Source organism: Setaria italica, chromosome V, assembly GCF_000263155.2.
Source record: "Setaria italica strain Yugu1 chromosome V, Setaria_italica_v2.0, whole genome shotgun sequence".
Classification (NCBI taxonomy): Eukaryota; Viridiplantae; Streptophyta; class Magnoliopsida; order Poales; family Poaceae; genus Setaria; species Setaria italica.
In genome coordinates this window covers 24,193,574-24,202,808 of record NC_028454.1, presented here as the reverse complement: position 1 = coordinate 24,202,808, position 9,235 = coordinate 24,193,574, and positions in this window count along the sequence as shown.

Sequence of the window (9,235 nt, the reverse complement as noted above, 5' to 3'; positions counted from 1 at the left end):
GAAGGATCTTGGACTTTGTTGTGCCTGGGTGTTACAGTAGCCCACTGCCCCCCGCGCACCAGCTCCATGATGTGATCAGCTGGCCCCGCTGCCAAAAAAAAAAAGTTGCCCCAAGTTTCAAAATAAAGGAGATAAATTTGAACCGTGATGATGCTAGGTGCTTAACGTTCGTAGGCAGAAATTACCACAGGATTCATTTGCAAGCATATCACACATCTCAAAGCAAGATTCCAGACGTTCTCAAAACAAGATTCCAGACGTGCGGCCGGATCAGAGCGTGGGCAGCTACCCCTACCCGCATGTTATCCATACTACTCGCTATTTTCTTCTAAAAATATTGTTTGAATGTTATAGAGTTTTTTTTTCGAAAGACACCGAAAGGTGACTCATATCTGATTTATATCAAGGAAAAGAACAAATCGACATCTAAAAAATAAAAATATACTGAAGAACTTTCTGGTCATCTTCTTCTTTTGATTGTTTCATCGTCCACCGGAGCTTGTGCACTCTCATCTTCTTCTTTTGATTGTTTCATCGTCCACCGGAGCTTGAAAAGTGCACTGAAAAGGCAGCAAGGGAAATAGACACTTGCCAACACCCTCGCTATATAAGGCTTTGAAGACCGCAAAAATCACTCACTGCTAACAACAAGATCTTGAAATCATTGAAAAAACATCGGCTGGGGGAACACCCCAAGCAACACAGGCTTGCATCACCACCAAAACAGAGGGTTGAAAAAATCAGACCTTGACCCAAACCAAATTGAAAAAAGAGGTCGAAGTCGCCACTACAAAAGATAGCCAACTGCATACCCTGATTGACACACCAACTGTAAAAATCTGGAGCGAACCTGCAGATTTGGCAGAACCAACTCTCAGTGGCCCTTCGTCGGCGCCGGATCGGATGTCGTCGAGGTAGGGAGAGGCCGGAGAGACCTTATTCCAAAACGTCATCGTCGCAACCACCCCGTCGATGTCACTGAAGAAACAACTCTAAAAGAAAACAAGATCTGTGAAAAGGACAGGTCTCCGCTCCTTCACCCCACCGGCGAGGCCACCGGAGGGACAGTGGAGGGGGACCGAGGCGGCAGCACCAAAAACCTTGAATGTTATAGAGTTATTTGTTCAGCAGATGTATATCATGTACTACAGTCAGATGTTTCTGGAAACTGAAAATTCAGTGTAGAGCTGGATATGGAGGAAGGTCTGCACACCATCACAGCCATCCTCCTGCTGTCCCCTGCTCTGCAATGCCCCCGGACCACCTACATACATCTAAATGTGGTCTCCCCATCTCAGGCCCCATTGATGGCCACCGGGAAGCCAGTATGGGAGCACCAAGTAGCACACCAATTAAGCTCATCGACATGTCAGGCTCCTCTTCTCAAGGCTGCAGGCATGAATTTATATTTCTTCTTGGGTAGATTCAGCATGTTTCTGCTCTTAATTTGCTCTGAGTAGGAACATGGGAGCAGCCTACAACCTGATTTGTTTTCAATAGCGGATCTTTGTGTATTCCTACTGTATCAATAGCATAATTGTTCCTTATTGTTTGATGTTTCAGGCTTTCCAAGAGATGCTGCCTGTAATTGTTTTGCATACTCAGTTCAGTAATTTCTTTCCAATTCATTCTATTTGTCACACTTTTAAACTTTACACATGTGCTTTATTGTCGTTTCATATACTTAAGAAGTTATTTACTTCAGGCTACATACAATGCAGAAAACAACTATTATATGTAATTCTTTATGCGGGAATATTCTCCTTGTTAATCCACCAATTTTGCAGATTTTCTGCCCCGATCAAACAAGATTGTCTTGAACTTGACCACAGCCCTGTAATCTCAAGGGTGCTTTAGCGGGAATACAACATCTTTATTGAGCTATCTGCAAGGTTTGTGCCCTGTGAGCTGTCACTTCCCTTTTTGGATTATGTGTATAAAATAAGAATCGATATGAGTTGCACATGCATTTTATAAAATTTTAGACCTATATCAAGTTTGTTGCCCCTTAGTTCATAACATGGTTGATGTGCATAGCTGCAGATGGCAATGTTGACTGTCAGCTGCTGCGAGAAGGTGAACTCCTGTGCCGGCCTGCTTTCTGTTTTCTAAAAGGGCAGATGAAACAATGGCAGGTGATATTGTAGTACTCTATAGTCCATATGCATGTGAGCAACAAGATTTTATGGTGGTGGTAGCAACAAAACTTGTAAAATAAAGTATTCTGAACGTGGATCTTCATTGCTCCGTTTGAGCCTTAGATGAGTGTCTGTGCTGCATGCAGTGTCTTGGATCACTTAAGGTGACTTGATAAGATTGCTATGTTCACCAGGTGTTTGTCAAAATGCCAGAGTGGCCTCTTGTTGCAGCTACGCCACCGAGTTCTTTTGCTTTCCCTATCATTATAGTATTTCATATTTGCTTGCGACGATCCATTCATGCAATAATCTGTAGCCACTTTTCTAAACTCTGAATAAAGGATGGAAGCATAAAACTTGTTCTACCCATACAGGCTGATTTTTTTTCAATTGTTGTACCTTTGCTTTGAGGTTTGACAAAGGATAGGTTCATTGCTATGTTATGTGCTGGTCTCACTACTCACCACTTACAATTTGTGCAAGCAGAGGAAAAAAGAGACCGCCGAAGAGATAGTACAGGTGGGGCCACGCATGGATGAGGATGATGGAAAGGCGAACTGCACAGCAAAGTTTGATACAAGAGATGAAAGGGGCATTCTTCATCAAGGAGTTTTGATCGTCTGGTACTGCCTGCGAACTAGACCTATAATAGAATGGTTATAGAGAGAAATAGTCAGCAGCTAGGACATGTTCACTTCAGAACATGCATCCTGTCCACTCTTTATCATTTTTGTGAACACGATGTGAAAATGTATTTGTTAATCTTGAAGGACTTGTTTTTCAAAAAAATATTGAAGTAATTGTATTTTTTTTTTCATTCCATTATGCATCATGTCTGAAATCTGAATGAGTAAGGAGTTGAGATCGGGGTAAGTAAATGTGAGAGAAAATTGAACATAAGCTTTTAAGTCATGATCGGTCTAAAGATGTGGCAATAGTTTCTCTTTGATTGAGAAAGTTTGCATAAACCTATATTTTGCAAGGATGATTTGGTCTAAAAAATTATATGCATTGTTGTGCAGCTTAGCAGCTCGTTTGATCGGCTCGTTAATGCGTGGACATGTAAGAAAAAATATTATGATTTTAGCTATAATTATTGTTGCTTGTAACAACGCACAGTGCGAACCTAGTACTAAAATAAATCCACGAAAAATGCGAGTACATCACTACTGCAGAGCACCTCATCTGTACCGGCTCAAAAACCCCATTCATGCTAGTGGATGAACTGGTACCACAAAGCCGATACGCATGCGGATGGCATCGAAGCGGGCATGAATAGTGGATTATGCCTACTGGTGGAAAATTACACCGGTATGAATAACAGATTATGCCTACCGGTTGTAACAACCCAGCCTGAGAAAATAGCTCATGCCCACTCTGCATGTTGAGTAGACCACACATACACTGCAACATGCTGTTGCGGTCGGATTTTAGCCAACAAATCCGGATAATCCGGAGTGAGGAAATATGAAGCGGCGTCAGGACCAAAGACTGTCAGGTGCAGTGAATTCTTTTCTCTAGAGCGAGCATGCAAGATCTGCGTAATTGACGGGCTGCCGAATCAACTGTACGTGCCATGCATATTTAGGATAGCAATATGAAACCCGGTGTTTCACGTATGAGGGATAAAATGCAACTAGAGGATCTTGTACGAGAATTGGTTATTTGGCCATAAGCAAAGAAGGAAGTCGTACTCGTGCAAGACATGGAATCCATGAACTCTAATGCAAAGACAGGATTCGTCAGATTGGTTAAGCAAGGAAAGGCAATTAGAATAAAGTAAAGGCAAGGACGACAGGACAACACGGGCATACAAAGGTCGGAGGCAACTTTATTAGCAAGGTCTCTGCACAAGGAAAATTGGAATCCATGTATCTTAATATTTTTTTAAGATATTTCTTTTAGGATAAGTTTTATACAATGTAAGTAGTTAGGAGTCATTAGTCTAGGGTATAAATATGTACCTTCGGTTATGGTAATCAATACAATTTTTTTGGCACCACGCCATCAAAATCCTAGGAGTAGGAGTAGAATAGGTTCGATGAGTTCCTTCTAACGCACACGGCTACATCGGCTTCGATCTCAGGTGAACTTGTAAGTACCGTCACCCGGTCATTACGATCTCTATCAAAACTTTCTAAGTTAAGTCTTATATTCTGATATTGTTGTGTGGCTAGTTATTGAGTTATTTTAGATTGCAAGTAGAAATTTTTAGGCTTTATCCAATATTCTGCTTGTCTCCGATGTTGCTCATAGTTATCGAGTTTGCTTAGATCTATCTAGGTTGTATTTATCGGCTCCTTGGTTGTTCCTAAGCGCTCACAGTTATCGAGATCTGGCTAGGTTGTTTTTATCAACTCCCTTGCTCTGTTTAAACGCTCATAGTTATCAGATCATATTCGCTAGTAGACTCTGCATGCTTTTATTACTTTATATATGCTAGGTCCTATAGATCTTTACCCCTGCCCCTCATATTGCTAACCGTCAGGTCTCAGACGTCAGCACGCTACTATTGAGAGCCGATGCTTCAGTCGGGTCTTATCTGTATCTCACGAAAGTATGATGACATCATTGAGCCGATAGAGGCGCGTACGAGGCCTTGTTGTTGCAAGCTTGTCTAGTTGAGTTAATGAGCCGAAGTTAATGCTCTCTCACCGTCTTACCTTGTCTAAGTTCAATTACACGGTCATGACATTGATTAGGTTTCATTAGCTTAAATAGCTTGTAAGCGGTAGGCACAAGGCCTTATTTGCTGTGTTCTAATCTTTTAGGTTAATACATTGATGTCAATACTCTCTCATTCGTGTTACCTTGTCTAAATTCAATTACACTTATCAAGACATTGACTAGATCTATTAACCTATCTGATGTGCGCATGGTTAACAAGAGCTCCCATCATGGCTGTTGAGTTACAATATTTTATCTTAGCCGTCGGCTGACATAGCCGATGGTACGTGCCATTAATGTTTTATTTATTTACACCGCTGTTGACGATCCTTACTCGTATATTTGTTATCAATAACCCAGTTCCACATGTATTGGCAAATAAATTATTTTAGAGATACAAGTCTATATAAGAGATGAAATGTATGCAAACGCGAATGAAACACACGGAAGAAGAATTAACGCGTACACGATAGTTAAGAGGGCCCATATGCCAAAGCAAATCAGCCCAATCCAATGTGGGTCCACGAGGAAAAGGACCATGGCCCACCAGGCAGCCCACCACGCAAAGGCGGTGAGGATCCGGCCTAGCCCAGGGTTAGCCGAACCTGGATAGGTGGTTCCCACCCTCATCCTCCACGTGGCGGTGCCTGGTTGACCAAGGATGGCGGTGGAAAAAGATTCCCCAGAGATACCTCCTAAGAACCACCCTCAACCACCTGTAAAAGGAGTTGGAGACCCCCCTTAGCACACACCACACTTGAAGCCTCTCTCCCTCTCTCTCTTGCTACTCTTGTAATCCTTAGGCTAGTGGAGCTAGGCTAGAGCTGAATTCTTCTAGTGTTAAGCTAGTTTTCGAGTCGGTTGGGGATGTAACATCCGACTCTTGGTATGGCTTTGTACTCGACTTGTTGATATCCTATCTATAAAGAGTATGGTTGTTATGCTATTTCGGTAGTATATTGTGCCATGTCCTATGCTTTATTAAGTTATACTCATATGCTTAGATTGAATTTATGTTAACGCATCAGTTCATTGTGCCTTCGGGCTTGCTCTAGTTCTATACCTGTCGATCATCATGGTCGGGGTTCCGGAGGAGCTAGAGTAGTGATCACGTGTACAAGTGTGGTGCTCGGGTGCATTGGGATCCATCGAATATGATTGTGCCCCATAGTCTGAGGGGTAGGCGGCAGGTGGTGATAGCCCTATCCATCCCTTGTAGTCCTTCGAGTTATGAAAGATACCTTGCCATGGCAGACCAGGGATGGGTATTCTCCGTGTAATACTGTATGACTAGACTTAGCTTTGATCATGTGCTTGTATGACATTTGCTAGTATAGATAGATGTTATTAGGACCTCTTGTATGCATTGCTCCCGCTAACCTTAGGCTTAATCTTTTATTCTTTATTCTTGAGATTGGCTTGTGTGTGTGTCACATTACCTTCATATATATCATGGCTTACCCATGTATGAACTTTAGTCTATTACTTAATCTTATGATTCTGGATATGTATCCGATAAATCTTTTTACACCAATGTCATCCTTTGGAAAAATATAAATAACTCTTCCCTGAATACTCTTTGGGTGAAATGCTACAACGGTATATCGGTGCTTGCGGATTTATTCGTAATGTTAAGAAATACCAACAACTGCATGCTTACATTAAATATCTATCTGTTGTGGTGTTTATTCCAAAATGCCTACCCATGAGTTCAAAAGGCTTTGCCGTCGGTCGGCTCTGAAATTTAATGTTTACCTTGTCAATTTTCAGGTCAAATTGACTGGCACGCCTTGCACCGCTCACGAGCCGATTTGGAGCCTACAATGAAGAAGCAGATCTCCCAAGTCCTCCGTGTTGTTCAATGCAGAAGCCTGAGGTCCAGATTTTGCGTCAACACCTACTTACGCTTTCGTCCTCGCTTCGCGTAAAAGGTTGCAATGCTTCCTAGAGCTAGCTATTTAAGTTAGCTCATCCCACTCTCCATTTCCCATTTGGGACTATTCTAGAGCTACCATGCCTCATGCATGATACTCAAATTGTTTGACCAAACTTAGCCTATGGGCTGTTACACCGGTGCAAAGTTGCAACATCACGGATAGCTAGTAAAGATAGAAATTTATAAATGAAATACATAGAATATTCTATTTTAGGCCTGGAGGCCACCCCCAAGCTACTCCACACAATTGCAAGTTACAATTCACGTGTATTTCGCACGCGCGGGGTGTCTAGCCTTTGAACTCACGACCTCCCTCCTCACGCGATATCTCCTTACCATCCCACCTACACCATAAGGCAAGTTCGACTCTTATTTTTCTGATATTTTGATCCATTATTTGGGGATATAAATGACTTCAAATAAAAATATTCACCTACAAAGTTGTAGATCTCGTTAAGCTATACAATTTTCATATATATAAAGTTTGTCTCCATCCGAATCGAGATCGAAATTGGATGGTCACTTGTTCCACCACAATCACCTTACCAGCTGAGCTATACTCAGTTCGCTTGAAAACGGAAAGTTTATCTTTGATTGAGGTATAGTGCTACTCAATATATATACTTCATGATCCTTGAGTTACCAGTGCTCTGTACCAGTGTACATTCACTATACTATAAAATGTTCATATTGGATAGTTTCTATTAACTGCAGCCTTGTGAGATAAGATATATATCGCTATAAGGTTTCCTGGCCTCTGGAGGCTTGACGCAGTTCGACCTCTCGTGTCGCGCCGCGTATCCTACCACGCGTGGGCGATGGATGCCCGGCCTCCAGAAGATTGCTTGCTTTGTGCTGCCTTTGTTGTTTGGGCCAGCCCCTGCGTCGTTCGTGCCTGCTCATTATTTCGGACACATCCCTATTGTTGCAACTCATAATAGTCTGATCCATAGCACGTAGGAAAAGTAGGCCCACGAGAGCCTTAGTGCCATTTCCACCTGTGTTCGTATGCCTCGTGGGTGCTAGACGTGGCCACATTGATGCTTCGTGTGGTCCGGCCATCAACTGATAGTTAGAGATACATCACTTCAAGGATCGCCAGCCTCCAAGGGCATCGGGTTACTGTATGCGAGTGCTAAAAAAAATTACAGATCGCTAAATGTTGTTTTTGAACAGCGATATCCTTTCGCGTATACGCTGCATGTCGCTAGCTTCAGTCACGTTCCATATGCAGTAGACGCATGGCAGTTCTAGCTCGGTGCTTACTCAGGGGGCGTGGCTCCAACCTTGACGGTCGTGTGCATCCTACATGCAGAGAGATTCTAGGAATCATCCTTGCCTCGTGATTGTTTTGGCGCGCTCTCGCTCGCCGCCCCCTTCCATCTCCGCCTACGAACGTCACCCCGATCCTCGCATGCACCGTCACCGCCGCTGTCGCCTGCACTGCCCCCCTCTCCGTTGCCACCCGTGCTGGCTGGGGTGCCCCAACCCGCCGTTGTTGCAACTCAACAAACTTGACCTCCCCTAAGCTATTCACCCCTAATGCCCGTCCCTTTGTCTCTTCCGTTGTGGTGTTCCCCACCCCCAATTTGTGTCCGGTCCGCGCCACTGCGGCAACAACCGCTTCTCTAGTTTCCAATGCGAGCAACGTCCCTCTTTTTGTTCCCTTGCCCTATCGATGTGGCCATCCTGGAGGCATATGTGCAGCCGCACGGTGCTCTGCAGTTGACTCCCCACGTTGTTCTCCCACCTACAATGACAGCTGGAGGCGTCCCTCTCTGATGGCCTCTCCTCCAATGGATCTGTCGTATCTGAGGTCAATGATGAGCACTCGGGATGCCGTCATCAACCATGCCAATGCCATCTCCTCCACCAGGTACAAGTTTTTGAATGCTCATGCGCTGTCCTCCCCTCTTATTAATGAGGCACTATTGGCTCAGGAAGTCAGGTGAGTGTGCAGATCCCAGGAACTCATGGTACTACAGATGCTTTTCTATGTGGTACCAGTGTTACATAGAATGTCTAAGGGGGCGTTTGGTTCCCTTTGCTTATTTTTAAGCAAGTGTCACATCAATATTTAGATACTAATTAGGAGTATTAAACGTAGGCTATTTACAAAACCCATCACATAAGTGGAGGCTAAACAGTGAGACGAACCAAATAAGAGTAAGCAGTCCATCATTACGAAATGTTTAGAGTAGGCGCACATTGTCAAATTATGAACTAATTAGGCTTAATAGATTTGTCTCGCCGTTTAGCCTCCACTTATGTAATGGATTTTGTAAATAGTCTACGTTTAATACTCCTAATTAGTATCTAAACATTCGGTGTGACGGGTGCTTAAAAATAAGCAAACGAACCAAACCAGGCCTAACTTTTGTTGAATTCGATTCTCTGTCGAAGTGCCTGTACGCTCTATATCATCAGAGCGTTGTTATCTACATTTTGTCTCTTTATCACCAATTGCACTTAAACTCATCTTCTATAGGTGCGG